We start from the raw sequence: 18,923 nt of genomic DNA on the forward strand, positions 1-18,923 counted from the left end.
CTTGATCGCCCCTTTAACACCATTTTCGTCCAGCGGCCCAACCGACTCTTTGGCCGGTTTCCTGCTTTTAATGTATCTAAAAAAGTTTTTACTATGTATTTTTGCTTCCAACGCTAATTTCTTCTCAAAGTCCTTTTTTGCCCTCCTTATCTCCGCTTTGCATTTGGCTTGGCATTCCTTATGATCTATCCTGTTACTTTCAGTTGGTTCTCTTCTCCACTTTCTGAAGGATTGTTTTTTGGCTCTAATGATTTCCTTTATCTTACTGTTTAGCCACGCCGGCTGACGTTTAGTCTTTTTTCCCTTTTTTCTAATAAGTGGAATATATTTGTCCTGAACCTCCAGGATGGTGTTTTTAAACAGCATCCACGCCTGATGCAAGTTTTTTACTCTGTGAGCTGCTCCTTTCAGTCTTTTTTTCACCATTTTTCTCATTTTGTCGTAATCACCCTTTCTATAGTTAAACGCTAGCGTACTTGATTTCCTAGTTTCACTTCCTTCAATGCCAATATCAAAACCGATCATATTATGATCACTGTTATCAAGCGGCCCTCGTATCGTTACCCCCTGCACTAGATCATGAGCACCACTAAGGACTAAGTCTAGTATTTTTCCTTCTCTTGTCGGCTCCTGAACTAGCTGTTCCATGAAGCTGTCCTTGATTTCATCAAGAAATCTTATGTCCCTTGCGTGTACAGATGTTACATTACCCCAGTCTATATGCGGGTAATTGAAATCCCCCATTATTATTGTGTTGCCCAGTTTGTTTGCGTCCCTGATTTCCTTTAACATTTCCGCATCCGTCTGTTCGTCCTGGCCAGGCGGACGGTAGTACACTCCTATCACTATCCTTTTCCCCTTTGCACATGGAATTTCAATCCACAGTGATTCCAAGGAGTGTTTTGCTTCCTGCAGAATTTTCAATCTATTTGATTCAAGGCTCTCGTTAATATACAATGCTACCCCTCCACCAATCCGATTCACCCTATCACTACGATATAATTTGTACCCCGGTATGACAGTGTCCCACTGGTTATCCTCCTTCCACCAGGTCTCAGAGATGCCTATTATATCTAATTTTTCATTTAGTGCAATATATTCTAACTCCCCCATCTTATTTCTTAGGCTCCTGGCATTCGCATATAGACATTTCAAACTATGTTTGTTGTTCCTAAGTACATCATGCTTAGTACTTGACAGTATTAATTGGCAATCTTTTGTCTGATTTTTATTGTTATTTAAAGATACCCGATCTACTACAATCTCTTTTGCAACCTCACTATCAGGATACTCTATCTTCCCTGTTATGGTGATATCTTTGAAAGATACCTTATCCCGAACCATGCTCTTTTGAGCGACTGTCGGCCTTCCCCCCATTTCTAGTTTAAAAGCTGCTCTATCTCCTTCTTAAACGCCGATGCCAGCAGCCTGGTCCCACTCTGGTTAAGATGGAGCCCATCCTTTCGGAATAGGCTCCCCCTTCCCCAGAATGTTGCCCAGTTCCTAACAAATCTAAAGCCCTCCTCCCTGCACCATCGTCTCATCCACGCATTGAGACTCTGGAGCTCTGCCTGTCTCTTGGGCCCTGCTAGATATTTATATTTTAATATATTAGTGATATATTATATATATTAGCTGCAAAGGACTAAAATATAAATCAACGTTTATTTATTTATTTACTTATTTGCTGCATTTGTATCCCACATTTTCCCGCCTATTTGCAGGCTCAATGTGGCTTACATTATGTCGCAAAGACAGACATCATTAACAGAATACAAAATATTGTTGCAAATAAGAAGTAATAAGTAAGTAATTCAGAATATGTGAGTGGGGGTAAGACAAGGTGTAACGTTCAGTAATGATAATGTGGATTAAGGTGTCTTAGTTAAGAGAGTTCAGTATTGGCTAGTACTGATGTAGATTAGTCAAGACATTATGGAGGATTCTCTTTGTAAGTCTCTTTGAACAGGTAGGTGTTTAGTAATTTTCGGAAGGTTGCCAGATCATGCGTTGATTTTATGGTGTTAGGTATGCAACCAGCTTCTCCTACATAAGTTAGAATATCAATGATATGCTTTGATGTCCCCATGCATACCTCCGATCCACCCCCATCCTCCCACCCTGTCAGACTGTCATAGTAATGCTTGAATGTTTTCACTTATATACACTGTCAGCTAGCACATTTGCTTATTTCCGATCTGACGAAGAAGGGCAACCTTCGAAAGCTAATCAAGAAATGTATTAAGTTATGTCCAATAAAAAAGGGATCGTCTTATTTTCTTTTCCATGTTTTATTTGGTTTGATTTCTATAGATTCTACATGGAATGTTGCTATTCCACTAGCAACATTCCATGTAGAAGTCGGCCCCTGCAGATCACCAATGTGGCCGCGCAGGCTTCTGCTTCTGTGAGTCTGACGTCCTGCACGTACGTGCAGGACGTCAGACTCACAGAAACAGAAGCCTGCGCAGCCTTCTACATGGAATGTTGCTAGTGGAATAGCAACATTCCATGTAGAATCTCCCATAGTAGCAACATTCCACGTAGAATCTCCAATAGTAGCAACATTCCATGTAGAATCTCCAATAGTAGCAACATTCCATGTAGAATCTCCAATGGTATCTATTTTACTGTCATAGTAATGCTTGAATGTTTTCACTTATATACACTGTCAGCTAGCACATTTACTTATTTCTGATCTGACGAAGAAGGGCAACCTTCGAAAGCTAATCAAGAAATGTATTAAGTTATGTCCAATAAAAAAGGTATCATCTTATTTTCTTTTCCATGTTTTATTTTGTTTGATTTCTATTGATAACCTTAAGAGTGGACTAACACGGCTACCACACTCCTCTCTTAACCACCTAATTCACTCTGTAACTCATGTAGTTTAACACAACTACCACTCTGTATGTCTCATACCGGAATTGGCGTTCGCCATCACGGTACTATGTAAGCCACATTGAGCCTGCAAATAGGTGGGAAAATGTGGGATACAAATGCAACAAATAAAAATATGCTTGTTAACTACACCAGGTGTTAATTTTGTCTACCATTATTTGATTTTTTCATGCACTGTAACCTAGCATTGTAAGCGGTATTCGTTTGGTATGTCATTTCATTTAGAATCTGTATTGTTTATACATCATCATTATCATTATTTTAAATGTTTTTTTTAATAGACAGTTTTAGATTTATTTATATTGGTGGCGTAGCTACGTGGGGCCAGGGGGGCCTGGGCCCCCATAGATTTGGCCCTGGACCCCCCCCTCCCGCCACCAACCCTCCCCCGCCATCGCCGTGGGCTACCTTTGCTGGCGGGGGACCCCAATCCCTGCCAGCCGAGGTGGTCCTTTTCTTCCTCCGAAGGCTTCGTTCTGTTTCTGACGTCCTGCATGTTGTACGTGCAGGACGTCAGCCTCACAGAAAAAGAACGAAGCCTTGCAGATCAGCCAGGCTTCATTCTTTGACGGCAGGGGTCGTCAAAGTTGGCGGTGGTGGTGGTGGTGGGGGGGCTAAAATGTGCCTCCTCACCTCAGGCTCTGGCCCCCCTCCCGCCAAAGTCTGGCTACGCTTCTGATTGATATGTTGATTTTAATTATATTCTTTGTATGTCTGATTAACAGTGTACTGTAAACCCCTGACGCAGCCTTTTGAGGTGAAACATGGCCACGTCGGGTATCTGGAATAAATCATCTCAGCTATTCATCCTTTAGTCTGTTTTTGTTGTTTGACAGTATACCTTCAACGGTGGCACGCACAGATAGATTTAAAAAAAATACATCCAAGTCAAGTTTCAAGTTTAATTCAATCTTAATATACCACTTTAGAGTAACACTGTCCCATTTTCTGGACGGTCTCCTAATTTAGATGAATTCCCTATAAGTTTTATTAGGGATTATGTTAATTGCAGTTAACTCTGCAATGAATGCATTAATTAACCACCATACCTCTATTCAGGAAATCTGCACTGCCCCAACTTGACATTTCGTCCTTTAGATTGTAAGCTCCTTTGAGCAGGGACTGTCCTTCTTTGCTAACCTGTACAGCGCTGCGTAACCCTAGAAGCGCTCTAGAAATGTTAAGTAGTAGCAAGTAGTAATTATAAATTGTGATCAAAGACATGAATCAAGTTGCAGCATCTCATGTCTCCTCAAACTTCTCTTCTGCTCTCTTCTACTCCCAACCCCTGTCCTTGGTGCAATCCAGCATCTTTCCCCCCAACCTGAGATTCAATACCACCCCCCACCCCACGCCAGTCTACCTTAAAGGTAGTTTGCTGTTGGTCCCCAGCAGCAGCAGCGTTGCATATATGCTGTCCTTGTCATGGTCTGAAGCTTTCTCTCTGACCCATCCCACCCATGCAAAAACAGGAAGTGATGTCGGAGAGGAGATGAGGCAGGCCAGAGGGAAAGCTTAGGGGGATTATCAGCAGTGTTGCCAGGTGGGCGGTTTTACCGCCCAATTGGGCGGTTTTCCGCGACCCGCCGCGGGAAATTTTTGCCCGCGGCGGGTTGCGGTTTTTTGGGCTGCTTTTTGGGCTTCAGGGCGGTTTTTTGGACGGCTTTTTCGGCCGTGGGGGGCGGGGTTAGTGACGTTTTTGGGCGGGGTTAGTGACGTTTTGGGCGGGGTTAGTGACGTAGGAGGCGGGGCCGGTGACGGCGGGGGCGGGGTTGATGACGGCGGGGGCGTGGGTGATGACGCAGGGGTGGGGGTGTCAGGGGCGGGGTTTGAGTTTGGGCAGGTTTTGGGCGGTTTTTGTGCTGGATTGGGTGGGAAAAAAATTTTCCACCTGGCAACACTGATTATCAGTCCTTTAGGTAAGGGAAAGGGGGTGGGATTTGATATACTGTCTTTCTGTGGTTACAATCAAAGTGGTTTACATATACAGAGGTACTTCTTTTGTATCTGGGGCACTGGAGGGTGAAGTGACTTGTCCGGAGTCACAAGGAGCTGGGGTGTGAAATAAATAAATACAATGTCTTTAATTGTGCTATTAATTGCTGCCCAAATAGCTTAATAAAAGCAATAAAGAGAAGGACAGAGTTACCGTGAAAGATTGCTTTGAAAAACAGAAATGAAAACAGAAAGATGGCGTAGATCCCTCTGGGCTCGTTTTCCATGGAGTCACCCACAAGTGCCCCTGGTTCCAGGCATTGGCAGCTGCTTATTACTTTGTGCAGCTCCTCCTACCCAGCTGTGCTATTTTGTAAACAGTGTCTAACTGATATTTCCATAAACCACTCCATTAATCTTGTTATTTCGGTGGCCTGAAGCTTCCCGTCCACCTGCAGCCTGTTCCATCTCTGCTAAACGCCATTCCTGAAGAAGAAAGACGAGTTAGAAGATGAGACCACCAGGGCCCCCCTCTTCCCCTCCGTCTCTCTATAAACTGCCCACTGCAATGACAGTCCTCGGTAGCAGACCCAGACAGTGCCATGCTTTGGACTTCCTGCATCCTGAACCCTACTCACAGTCAGCCGTATTGTGTAACGATTGAGACTCTCCCCAGGGGCTGTGAGTGCCTACATTTGTGTCATCTCCAACCCTTGCAGAGCCCTCATGCTAACCCTCCAGCCTAAATCAATTATCTTGTCAGTATTTTAAAACATTCCCTTCAATATAATACACACAAAAAAAACCCCTTAAACATCATGTTGGCAGGGAAGCTGGCACATCACCTAAATTCTCCATGCTGAAAGCAAAATGATTTGAGAGCCTTTTTATTGCATGAGTTTATGAGCTGAATGGGGAGAGGACGGCTTGCCAGTGCTGGAGAGCGTTCGGCAGATCTAGTCCAGCCTGTATCCAGGAGAATAAGGAACAGCTGGTAGTGGCAGTAAAGCATATTGCATCTGAGGGGTTTCGGAAAAGCATACCAATTTTGAGCATACCTCCACTCCGCGTCTTTGTTAACATTTCACAAAAGCAACAGCTTTGGGTTTGCAACTCGGTTCTACTCAATATTATGAAAAATCGACAAAATTAAATTTAGATGGAACAACCCTTGCAGCTTTCATCTCTCTCGCTCTCTCTCTCTAGTGTGTGTGTATGTGTAGATCTATGTATAGCTTTAACCCTCTTTCTGGGTACGCATTAGTGCATTGGTCAAAGGATTTACTAAATTCCTGGTCTCCCACTTGCATCAGCTCAGGGCGATGTCCTAGGCGAACTTTCAGTCTTGGGCCTACTCCAAGGGGCAGCTCAAGGCCCTTTCCTCTTGTGCCCACCATTTCCCTTTCTCTACTCTTCAAAGTGTCCACTTATACCTCTTCCCTAGCCCTAAGGGGGCTGCCCCAAATATGCATGTGGGAAGTACACATGGGCGGATTGTGGGCACAGCATGAGCGGGACATACGCAAACTCTATGGCTGGCTTAAGTGCTTGGTCCTAACCACAACTGCATGGCCATGCTCATTTCCCTTGTTTTCTATAAGGGAAAGTAGGCACCTATTTCCATTTATGAAAGGGCTCCTAATAGGGTACCCTCTAGGTGCCAAAATATAGGCACACTGTTAAAGAACTGCCCTCCATGTGTCCACATCACTCCTTCCCTATCCCCTAAGGCAGTGGTTCCCAAACCTGGTCCTGGAGGCACCCCAGCCAGTCAGGTTTTCAGGACATCCACCATGAATATTCATGAGAGAGATTTGCATATAGTGGAGGCAGTGCATGCAGATCTCTGTCATAAATATTCATTGTAGGTGTCCTGAAAACCTGACTGGCTGGGGTGCCCCCAGAACCAGGTTTGGGAACCATTGCCCTAAGGTGATCATGATCTTTCTTTTCCCTCTCTACCCTTCCCCCAATGAGGTGTCCAGTATCTCCCCTTCCCTACTCCCCCTGTGGTGTTAAGCATCTTCCCTTCTCTTCTGTGCTCCCCTGTATTCGTTCAGCATCTCCCCTTCCCTATACTACCAGGGTGGCACAATTTGGTAGATGGCACAGTGATGCCCTAGGCAGACACCTAGTCCACCTAGAGTTTGGACCAGTTCTACATCAGCTACCTAGGGAAAACATGACATGGGTTCTCTGGTTGAATGAGGATTTCTTGACTCCTTGACTGTAGGCATACTAGTTTAACAACGGAGATACTCAAGACATGAGTGTGGCTAATTGAAAATGTTGGCAGCCCGTGAAGCCTGTGGAGATGCTGAGCTTTCTTTTCATATTACTCCCTTCAATATGATCAAATGGAATATAAAGTCATGGGTGTATCCCTCAGAGCCTGATGGAGGCTTTTGTACAGTGCTTGGGGGTCCAGGAGGGACTCTGATGTTAGGAGGAGGAATAGCCTAATAGTTAGTGCAGGAGCCTGAGAACCTGAGGAACTGGGTTCAATTCCTACTGCAGATCCTTGTGACCCTGGGAAGTCACTTAACCCTCCATTGCCCCAGATACAAAATAAGTATCTGTATATAATATGTAAACCGCTTTGATTGTAACTACAGAAAGGCAGTATATCAAGACCCTTAGTCCTGTGAATCATCAGGTGGAGACTTCAGGCCATGAAATATCTTTTAGTCTGGAGTCAAGAAACTCTACTGCAGATGGAACTGACTCTGGCTGTGGAATGATGATGATGAGAGAGCATTGGGGGTCACTGTGGTGAGTGCCCTTTGTGCAGCAAAGCTTGATGGATTACATAATCCAGTTTATTTTCAAAGGAGATCGCCGGCCATCTTCCAACACAAATCGGGAGATGGCCGGTGATCTCTTAAAGCCGGCCAAATTGGTATAATCGAAAGCCGATTTTGGCCAGCGCCAACTGCTTCCCGTCGCGGAGCCAGCCAAACTTCAAGGGGGCGTTTTGGTAGGGTAGCGAAGGGGGGACGGGGGCGTGGTTTGAGATGGCCGGCTTCGCCCGATAATGGAAAAAAGAAGGGCTTCCCTGGCGAGAATTTGATCCACTTTATTTGGTCCCTTTTTTTCAGGTCCAAGTCCCAAAAAAGTGCCTGAACTGACCAGATGACCACCGGAGGGAATCGGGGATCACCTCCCCTGACTCCCCCAGTGGTCACTAACCCCCTCCCACCCTCAAAAAAACCTTTAAAAATGATATGAATAAGTATGTTACATCAATAGAGAAATTGACGACACAATAACAATCCTGAGGTTCAGTAATTGGGGGCTTTATTCTGTTTAAAATGTACTGAAGAGAGCTTTAAACTAGAATCATTGGGGCAGGGTGATTAAAGCTCCCAGGTAAGTACAAGCCCTCGGGTAAGTGAAGCATTAAATACCTCTACACAAATGGGAAAAAGGGGCAATGTATGGAAAGCAGTATATACTACTACCGAAATATAGGAAAAATGGTTTTAGATCTTGAGGCTGTGATGGAAGAGGTTGATTTGGATTTAGTGGTGATCACAGAGACAATGGTTCACAGAGAACCATGACTGGGATACCGGGCTATAATCTGTTCAGGAAAGATAAGGTAGGAAGAAGGGGAGGGGGAGTAGCATTATATATTAAAGATAATATTAAAGCCACATAATTGCAGGACCTGCAGGGTAAGGAAAAGGCACTGTGAGTCAATCTGGAAAGAGGGAATGGCAAATGTATTTACAATGGGGGTGATAAACAGGCCTCCATCACAGACAGAAGATGTGCACAGAGATTTAATTGAAAAAAGGGGAAGTACTCAACAGATGACCAATAAATAAACTGAGTTCCCTCGGTATGGGCCCTAAAGTGACTGACTGGGTTAGGAACTGGTTGAGTGGAAGGCAGTGGCGTTCATAGGGGGGCGGGGGCGGTGGGTGCGGTCCGCCCTGGGTGCACGCCGCTGCGGGGGTGTCTCGCGTCTGTCGGTGCCGCTCGTTCCATCCTCCCTCTGCCCCGGAACAGGTTACTTCCTGTTCCGGGGCAGAGGGAGCATGGAACGAGCGACACCGACAGGCGCGCAGCACCCCACCCCCCCCCCCCCCCCCAGCAGGTAAAAATGCACCGGGGGGTGTTGTTTCACCGGGGGGGGGGGAGGTATCGTTTCGCCGGGGGAGGGGCGCTGCACCCAGGGGGGGGGGGCGCATCGGCGATCTGCCCCGGGTGTCAGCCGCCCTAGGAACGCCACTGGTAGAAGGCAACAGAGGGCAGTGGTAAATGGAGCTCATTCTGAGGAAAAGGATGCTACTAACAGTGTGCTACAAAGTTTGGTTCTAGGGACTGTTCTTTTTAACATTTTTGTTAGCAATGTTGCTAAAGGGCTGTCTGGTAAGCAGGGGCGTAGCTTCGTGGGGGCATGGGCCCCCACAGATTACGGCCTGGCCCCCTCTACATCTGATCGCCCCGCCCCCTGCCCTGCCGCCACATCAGGTACCTTGTTTGCTGGCGGGGGTCCCCAAACCCTACCAGCCGAAGAGTTTTCTTCAGCGCCGGTCGACTCCGGTGTCTTCGTTGTGGGATCATCTGTTTCTGACGCCTTACGTCCTGCACCATGCATGTAGCCCTGTGCAGGGCGTAAGGCGTCAGAAACAGATGATCCCACAACGAAGGCGCCGGAGTCGACCGGTGCTGAAGAAGACTCTTCAGCTGGCGGGGTTTGGGGACCCCCACCAGCAAACAAGGTACCTGATACGGTGGCGATGGCGGGGGGGGGGGTTGGGTTTGCGGTTGTGGCGGGGGGGAGGTGGTGGCGGGGGGGGCGGCTAAACAGTGCCCCCAACTCGGGCTCTGGCCCCCCCCCTCCCGCTGAGGTCTGGCTACACCCCTGCTGGTAAGGTTTGCCTCTTTCAGGATGATACCAAAATCTGCAATTGGGTAGACACCCCTGATGGGTGGATAACACGAGGAAGGAATTAGTAAAGCTAGAGGAATGGTCTGGAATTTGGCAGCTTAGCTTTAAGGCTAAAAAATGCAAAGTCATACATTGGACTGCAAAAAAACCCAAGGGAATGGTACAGTTTAGGTGGTGAAGAATGTTTGTGCACGAAAGAAGAGCGGGACTTGGATGTGATCGTATGTGATGATCTTAAGGTGGCCAAAGAGGTAGAGTTCGCGACTATGAAAGCCAGAAGGATGCTTTAGTGTATAGGGAGGCGATGATGCACCCGTATAAGACTCCGATGAGACCTCATTTAAAATACTGTGTACAATTCTGGACATTGCACCTTCAAAAAGATTTTACAAACAGGAGGGAGTCGGTCCAGAGGGCGTCTGCTAAAATGATCAGTGGTCTTTGCTATAAAGCATATGGGGACAGACTTAAAGACCCCAGCTGTATTTAATTCCTTTGCAGCTGGGGAAGTTCAGATTGAGGAATTTGCGGGCTGATCTTTTGGCGTTTCTGGGCGGTAAGAGAGAATAGAGATGTGATAGAGACATTTAAATATCTATACTTCATAAATGCACAGGAGGTGAGTCTCTTTCAATTGAAAGGAAGCTCTGGAACGAGGGGGCATAGGGTGAAGGTGAAAGGGGATAGACTCAGAAGGAACCTGAGGAAATGCTTCTTTACGGAAAGGGTGGTGAATTTGTGGACCAGCCTCCCAGTGGAAGTGGTGGAAATGCAAGCAGTATCTGAATTCAAGAGAGCTTGGGACAAATACATAAGATCTCTAAGGGAGTGATAGGGAGAGCAGATGGCATGGATGGGCAGACTGGATAGTCCATATGGAGGGGCATAATCAAACGGGGCCGGCCATCTATATGGGCGGCCATCTCTAAGGCCGGCCCCGTAAAGCGGCATACCCAACCGTATTATCGAAACAAGATGGCCGGCCAGCTTTCATTTCGATAATATGGTCGGGGCCGGCCAAATCTCAACATTTGGGCTGGCGTTACAGATGGCCGGTGTTAGAGGTCGCCGCCATTGGTTTCCGCCGATAATGGAAATTAATGGCAGCCATCTTAAACCCGGCCAAATTCAAGCCATTTGGGCGTGGAAGGCGCCAGCATTTATAGTGCAGTGGTCCCCCTGACATGCCAGGACACCAACCGGGCACCCTAGGGGGCACTGCAGTGGACTTCACAAATTGCTCACAGGTGCATAGCTCCCTTACATTGGGTGCTGAGCCCATCAAAAACCCCCAAACCCACTACCCACAACTGTACAACACTACCATAGCCCTTATGGGTGAAGGGGGCACCTACATGTGGGTACAGTGGGTTTCAGGTGGGTTTTGGAGGGCTCACATTTACCACCACAAGTGTAACAGGTATCGGGGGATGGACCTGGATCCACCTGCCTGAAGTCCACTGCAGTACCCACTAAAAACTGCTCTACGGACCTGCATATTGCTGTCATGGACCTGAGTAGGACATCTGAGGCTAGCATAGAGGCTGGCACGACATATTTTTAAAGATTTTTTTTAGGGTGGGAGGGGGTTAGTGACCACTGGGGGAGTAACGGGAGGTCATCCCTGATTCTCTCCAGTGGTCATCTGGCCATTTCAGGCACCTTTTTGTGCCTTAGTCATAAGAAAACTGGTCTGGGTGAAAACGTCCAAGTGTTCGTCAGGGATGACCTTGTTTTTTTTCGATAATGGGTCGAGGACATCCAAGTGTTAGGCACGCCCAAGTCCCGCCTTCGCTACGCCTCCGACATGCCCCCTTGAACTTTGGCCATCCTTGCGACGGAGTGCAGTTGGAGACGTCCTAAATCGGGTTTCCATTATACCGATTTGGATGTTCCTAGGAGAAGGACGTCCATCTTCCGATTTATGTCGAAAGATGGACATCCTTCTCTTTCGAAAATGAGCCCACTAATAGCCTGGCCACTGGTTAATATCTGATACCATCGGTTCCCTTTTCCTCTTCTTTTCATTTTTATTTTTGTTTTTCTTTTCTTCACATCACAGTTTCTCTTGTTCCTTTTTTTATTAGAAGAGTTAAGTTCCAATCTTCCAGTGCTTCTTTAACTTTGCACAAGTTATCTCACATTTTATTATCTCAGGTATAAACAGGGCTAAAACCTTGCACCATATTAGCTCGTATTTGTAGTAGGTAGGCCTCATTATTTTTCAGGGGAGGGTGGGGATTGTCCCTTGTATATCGGAAAATCCTTTTACATTAAAATAGCTTCTACATTTTATTTTTAAAGAACTTTCCTGCTGGGTGGGAGGGGGGATTTCTACATTTTATTTTTAAATAACTTGCACTGGTTTTTTTTAATGGGGGGGGGGGGGGTAGTTGTTCCTTGTAAATGGGGTAATTCTTTTACATTAAAACAGCTTTTACTTCTCCTGCCTTGATGTCCTTGAAGTCTACAAAATATAAAGTATTTTTGCACCAGCTCCCCCCCCCCCTCCCCTTCATCCTTTGAAGCCGAGAGAGGCTTCAATCTCCTGCTCCGAGCACGGCCCATTTGAATAAGGAGATGGAGTCCCATCTTTTCGATCTGCTTCTATTGTTTGACTTGTCGGTAATAACACTTGAGCTGAAATTGTACATGCGTCCTGCTAATTTAGTAATTATTGACATGGTGCTGGGCAGGAAATGATAGCAAACACAGAACACTGTTAAGAAGGAATGAAATAAAAGAGGTTCATATCACCGTCGAATAATGGCTGAGATCATTTTCTGCTCTAAGTGGGCCCAGGATACCTTTTTCCATTTTCCGAAGACATTTATAATTTATGCTCTGTAATGGTTCCAAATATTTTTTTGGACAATGCAGAATGAGAATCAGAACTAAACGGGTTAGAATCACGTACAGCACACAGAGCCAAGAGACATCTCTGACCTGCCGAGGACTCTTGTTTAAGAAGGCTGTCTGTCTCATTTCTGTACTTTTATTTTATTTTGCAATTGGATCACTGCCTTTTCCCAAGTTTTTAAGTTTCAGTGATTATTTGATATCCTTTCCATCGAAGACCCACCGGGCGACTTGCCGCTTATTTATTTATTTAGATTTTGCTCACACCTTTTTCAGTAGTAGCTCAAGGTGAGTTACATTCAGGTACTCTGGATATTTCTCTGTCCCAGGAGGGCTCACAATCTAAGTTTCTACCTGAGGCAATGGACGGTTAAGTGACTTGCCCAAGGTCACAAGAAGCAGCAGAGGGATTTGAACCAGCCACCTCTGGATTGCAAGACTGGTGCTCTAACCACTAGGCCACTCCTCCACTAGCAACATTCCACGTAGAAGCCTGCCCTCGCAGATCAGCAACGTGGCTGCGCAGGCTTCTGTTTCTGTGAGTCTGACGTCCTGCACATACGTGCAGGACGTCAGACTCACAGAAACAGAAGCCTGCGCGGCTGCAAGGGCAGGCTTCTACATGGAATGTTGCTAATGGAATAGCAACATTAACATTCCATCTAGAATCTCCAATAGTAGCAACATTCCACGTAGAATCTTCAATAGTAGCAACATTCCATATATTTATTTATTTAGATTTTGCTCACACCTTTTTCAGTAGTAGCTCAAGGTGAGTTACATTCAGGTACTCTGGATATTTCTCTGACCCAGGAGGACTTACAATCTAAGTTTGTACCTGAGGCAATGGAGGGTTAAGTGACTTGCCCAAGATCACAAGGAGCAGCAGTGGGATTTGAACTGGCCGCCTCTGGATTGCAAGACCGGTGCTCTAATCACTAGGCCACTCCTCCACTCGCTGCTGATCGTTCCCTGTGTGTCTAATATCAGGTTGTCCTGTAAGACATGTCAAAAAGGGGCATTTTTACTGTGGTGCAGTAAAAAGTGGCCTTGGCACACCCTTGCACGGGTTTTCCCCACGTGTTAAGCACTATTCTATCTAAGCTGAGCAAGAGTCCTCCACCTACAGTCCTGCCAGTAGGGGTGCTGTTTCACTATCACATTCTAAATAGTGAGGGACAAGCAAGGTCTGCAGGACTCCAGGGAACCTGCCTGTACCTTGTAACGGAAAACACAATATTGAAGTACTGCCCCCCAGTGGCAGCAATGCAGTTGGAGGACTTCAGTTTAGCTTAGAGCAGCATTTTTCATCCAGTGTGCCTTAGCACATTGGTGTGCCACAGCTAGTACCACGGGAATTGAGGGTCATTTATCTTTTAAAAGTTTTCTTGTCGGCAGCAGTGAGCAGTGATTCATATAGCCTATATATATATATAGCATCAATCCCAGAGCTTTCAATCTGATGTAACTTCCTGCTTCTGCATAGGGATGCTGGTCCATCAAGCCCAGCATCCTGTTTCCAACAGTGGCCAATCCAGGTCACAAATACTTGGCAAGATCCCAAAAAAGTTCAATACATTTGATGTTGCTTATCCCACAAATAAACAGTGGATTTTCCCCAAGTCAATTTAATAATGGTTTATGGACTTTTCCATTAGGAAGCTTTCCAAACCTTTTATAAACCCCACTAAGCTAACCACCTTTACTACATTCTCTGGCAACGAATTCCAGAGTTTAATTGCAAGTTGAGTGAAGAAATATTTTCTCCGATTCGTTTTAAATTTACTACATTGTAGCTTCATCGCATGCCCCCTAGTCCTAGTATTTTTGGAAAGTGTGAACAGACGCTTCACATCTACCTGTTCAACTCCACTCATTATTTTATAGACCTCTATCATATCTCCCCTCAGCCGCCTTTTCTCCAAGCTGAAGAGCCCTAGCCGTTTTAGCCTTTCCTCATAGAGAAGTCATCCCATCCCCTTTATCATTAGGGGGGGATATGCGCCTAATATAATCACATAGATTTGCACCACATTTCAGCTGGTGCAAATGACCTTGCCTAAAGTTAGGCACAATTCATGGGCTTAAGTACTATTCTACAAACCATGCCTAACATTAAGTGCGGCTTATTGAACAGTGCTTTTTTCGGCGCCATATATAAAATTCACCTTCTAAGTGTTTATTCTATAACCTGCGCACTAAGTACATAAGTATTGCCATACTGGGAAAGACCAAAGGTCCATCGAGCCCAGCATCCTGTTTCCAGCAGTGGCCAATCCAGGTCACAAGTACCCGGCCAGATCCTCCCCAAAAAAGTTGGATGCTGATTATAGAACAGCGGTAGAGCCAGGATCTGCACTTAAATTTGGGTGCAAGTATTTATTTTAGTTACATTTGTACCCCGTGCTTTCCACTCACGGCAGGCTCAATGCGGCTTACATATGCAGGTACTTATTTGTACCTGGGGCAATGGAGGGTTAAGTGACTTGCCCAGTGTCACAAGGAGCTGCCTGTGCCTGAAGTGGGAATGGAACTCAGTTCCTCAGGACCAAAGTCCACCACCCTAACCACTAGGCCACTCCTCCACAAGTATTTACACCAACTGAAATCTGGTGTAAATCCTTACACCTAGATTAGGTGCAGATCTACCATATTATTTCCATGCAGTGTTATAGACTGCATGCAAATTCTAAGAATGCCCACGATCCACCCATGCCCCTCCTATGGCCACGCCCACTTTTCAGATCTGCATTTTTATAGAATCCTGACCAGGAAGATGTACACATAAATTCTAACTGTTGCCAAGTAGCACCAGTAATGGATTGTTAGCACCCAATTTTTGGTGTTAATTGCCTCATTGATCGATTAAATTGAGCATGCAAATTAGGCGTGCAACCAAATTTGCACACACAATTTTGAGTGCCGTATATATAATTAGGGGGTTACTGTGCAAGTGCTGAGCACACCCCTAATCTGCCGAAGCCCATCCCACATCCACATCCTCCCTAGCAGTTATGCGCTAAAGTTTTACGTGCTACGTTTATAGAACTTCGAGCGAGTGTAGTTATTCGCATAACTGCAAATTAGTGCCAATTAGCATCAATTAACACCAATTATAGCTGATTATTGGTGGTTAGTGTGGGGAAGTGATGCAGGATTATTATAGATTCTGCTTTATTTAGTACTAGTAAAAAAGGCTCGTTTCTGCCTGTGATGAAACGGGCGCTAGCGGGCACGGGACTCCCTTCCCCTCCCCTTACGCTAGTATCCCTGGTGGTGTAGAGGTACCTGTTCGCTTGTAGTGCTGCTGCTAGCTGCCCTGCTGCATCCTGTGCGAGTCCGGCTCTCGGCGTTTCAAAATGGCCATCGAGAGTTGAAGTCTCGCAAGGCTGTTTCAATTCTCGGCGGCCATTTAGAAACACCAGGGATAGTAGCATAAGGGGAGGGGAGGTGACAGGGGGGAGGGAAGGTGATGGGGTGAAGAGGGGGTGACCGGGGGTGTGGCGATGGCACAAAAGGGGCGAGGTGATGGGCATGTCCTCGGCAGCAGCGATTCGTTGGACGGGGAGGAGTACCTACTCCTCCCCTTTCTTTCATTTGCGTGTTTGTGTACTTGTCCCGCCCTCGACATCATCACGTGTGACGCGAGGTCGATGCATGGAGACATGGTGAGTGTTCTGGCTTCACCACCATGAACTTACAAACTGGTGTCTGAGTGCCTGCAGTGACGTCAGTGTCCTCAGAACGTTGAGGGTTCGTTTTATTATAGTAGATGTTTAATTTTTATGTATGCGTTTAATGGATGTTTTCCTTATGAGTCCTTTGGAGATAAGATCAACTGCTCACTATCATTTGTTTAGGAAAGTACTTAAAACATATCTTTTAAAGAAGTTCCAAAGTTCCTTGAATAATGTGCATTTTATTGATTGAATTAACGACTTGAATTTTTGCTGTATCTTTCTGGGACTGCCCAGCTCTGTTTCTTATTGTTAACCACATGGAGCTCCCATGGGACTATGTGGGATACAAGAGAGGCGTCGTATTCCATTGTATATATGTTTTATTGTACCCCGCTTAGAACTGTGGCGATGCGGGCTCAAAATGATTTTTAAATAAGAAAATTGGTGCCTCATTTATCAATTCAATTATGCACATAACTAACACCAGGGGTGGACTGACCATTTGAGCAGTGACTGAAAGCTCAGAGCAGTTGGAGGGCCCAGTACCCTCCTCCCCACACTAGCGACATCTCTCTCCCCTTTGTCCTGTGGTCTGGCACTCCCTGTCTCTCTCACTGCCTCCTCTGCTTCGGCATCTCCCCTGTCTCTGACACCCTCCACCCCCCTTGCGTTTACCTCAAAAGTTCCTTTCTCCATACAGGATCCCAGCATAGGCTGTCTACCACTGACCAGAACCTTCTCTTCTGATATAACTTACTGTTTCCACAAGGGCAGGACACGGCAGAGAGAAAGTTCTGGTCAGCAGCAGATAGCCGGTGCCAGGATCCTGTATGGAGAAAGGAATTTTTGAGGTAGGTTCGGGGGGGGGGGGGGGGGGGGGGACAGCTGAACCTGCAGACAGAGGAGGGAGGGAGAGAGATGTTGGACCTGGGGAAGGGAAGGAGGGATGGAGAGATGTTGGATGCAGTTGTGGGGGAGGGGGCAGAGATGATACACCCAGGGTGAGTAAGAAAGAATGAGAGGGAGAGACGTTGGATCTGGGGGGAGAAAGATGTTGGATCTGGAGAGGGGAGATGTTGGATCAAGGGATGAGGGTTGAGGGAGAGATGTGGGACCTGGGGAGATCTATTTGCATGCACTGCCTCTATTGTGTGGAGGAGTGGCCTAGTGGTTAGGGTGGTGGACTTTGGTCCTGGGGAACTGAGGAACTGAGTTTGATTCCCACTTCAGGCACAGGCAGCTCCTTGTGACTCTGGGCAAGTCACTTAACCCTCCATTGCCCCATGTAAGCCGCATTGAGCCTGCCATGGAGTAGGAAAGCGCGGGGTACAAATGTAACAAAAAATAAAATAGATACTATTGGAGATTCTACATGGAATGTTGCTACTGTTGGAGATTCTACATGGAATGTTGCTATTCCACTAGCAACATTCCATGTAGAAGCCTGCGCGGCCACATTGATGTGACTCTGGGCAAGTCACTTAACCCTCCATTGCCCCATGTAAGCCGCATTGAGCCTGCCATGAGTGGGAAAGCGCAGGGTACAAATGTAACTAAAATAAAATAAACAGATCTCATACATGCATATTCATTGAGGGAAATCCTGAAAACCTGACCTGGTGAGGGCTGAGATTGGACACCTCTGAACTAAAGCCTTACCCACCTTTTTATTTGCTCTTTCTTCTTCTCTTTCTCCTCCCTTAGCCCTACTTTCTCTACAATTTGTGAGATGGTTTATCTATAAATTGCTTAGCTGCATTGTCTGCATGATTAGTGGTATATCAAGCCTCTGTAGATAGATAAACAGATAAATAAATACAACTCGATACATCAGAGAAGGTCAGGAGTCTCTTCTTTCAAGGGCCAAATGGTGAAAAAGGTCTGAAAACTTAGGATGCAGATCAGGATGTTTTCAGCTGTAGCAGCAATCTGGTGGAACAGAAGAGCCAGGGAAGTTAGAATGGAAGGATATTATCAGCTGTTGCACAAGAGTCTTAAAAGTTGACCGTATCCTTGGTTAGAGCTTCTAGGGTGAAGGCCTTGGATAGCTCAGATGTTGCTGGCAAGGTTATAGGGCAAGCAGATATGTAATTAAATTGTAAGTTGATTCAGCAGTTTCATGTATTTTGAACACCATACTCATTTCTTCTTTTTAAACTTGTAATTATGCAAATTTCCAATCAAGTCTAACACTTGTACAAATAGTCAGAGTAAAACAAATTAATCACCAAGGGGAAAAAAATAAATAATCCACAGAGGTGCAGGATGTCACTGAGGGATCATTGGACTATACAGAGAAGAGGCCTTAATCAAAAATGCATAATTGTTTGATGTATAGAAACAGAGAAAAATGTAGGCAGATAAAGACCATCCTGCTTATTTTCGAAGGAGAAGGCCAGCCATCTTCCGACACAAATCGGGAGATGGCAGCCCATCTTCTAAACCTGTCCAAATTGGTATAATCGAAAGCCAATTTTGGCCGACTTCAACTGCTTTCCGTCGCAGGGCCGGCTAAAGTTCAAGGGGGCATGTCGGCAGGGTACCGAAGGCGGGACGGGGGGCGTGGTTAAGAGATGGCCGGCTTCGGCCAATAATGGAAAAAAGAAGGCCGGCTCTGACGAGCACTTGGCCGGCTTTACTTGGTCCAT

This window comes from Microcaecilia unicolor, chromosome 1 (assembly GCF_901765095.1).
Source record: "Microcaecilia unicolor chromosome 1, aMicUni1.1, whole genome shotgun sequence".
NCBI classification, from domain to species: domain Eukaryota; kingdom Metazoa; phylum Chordata; class Amphibia; order Gymnophiona; family Siphonopidae; genus Microcaecilia; species Microcaecilia unicolor.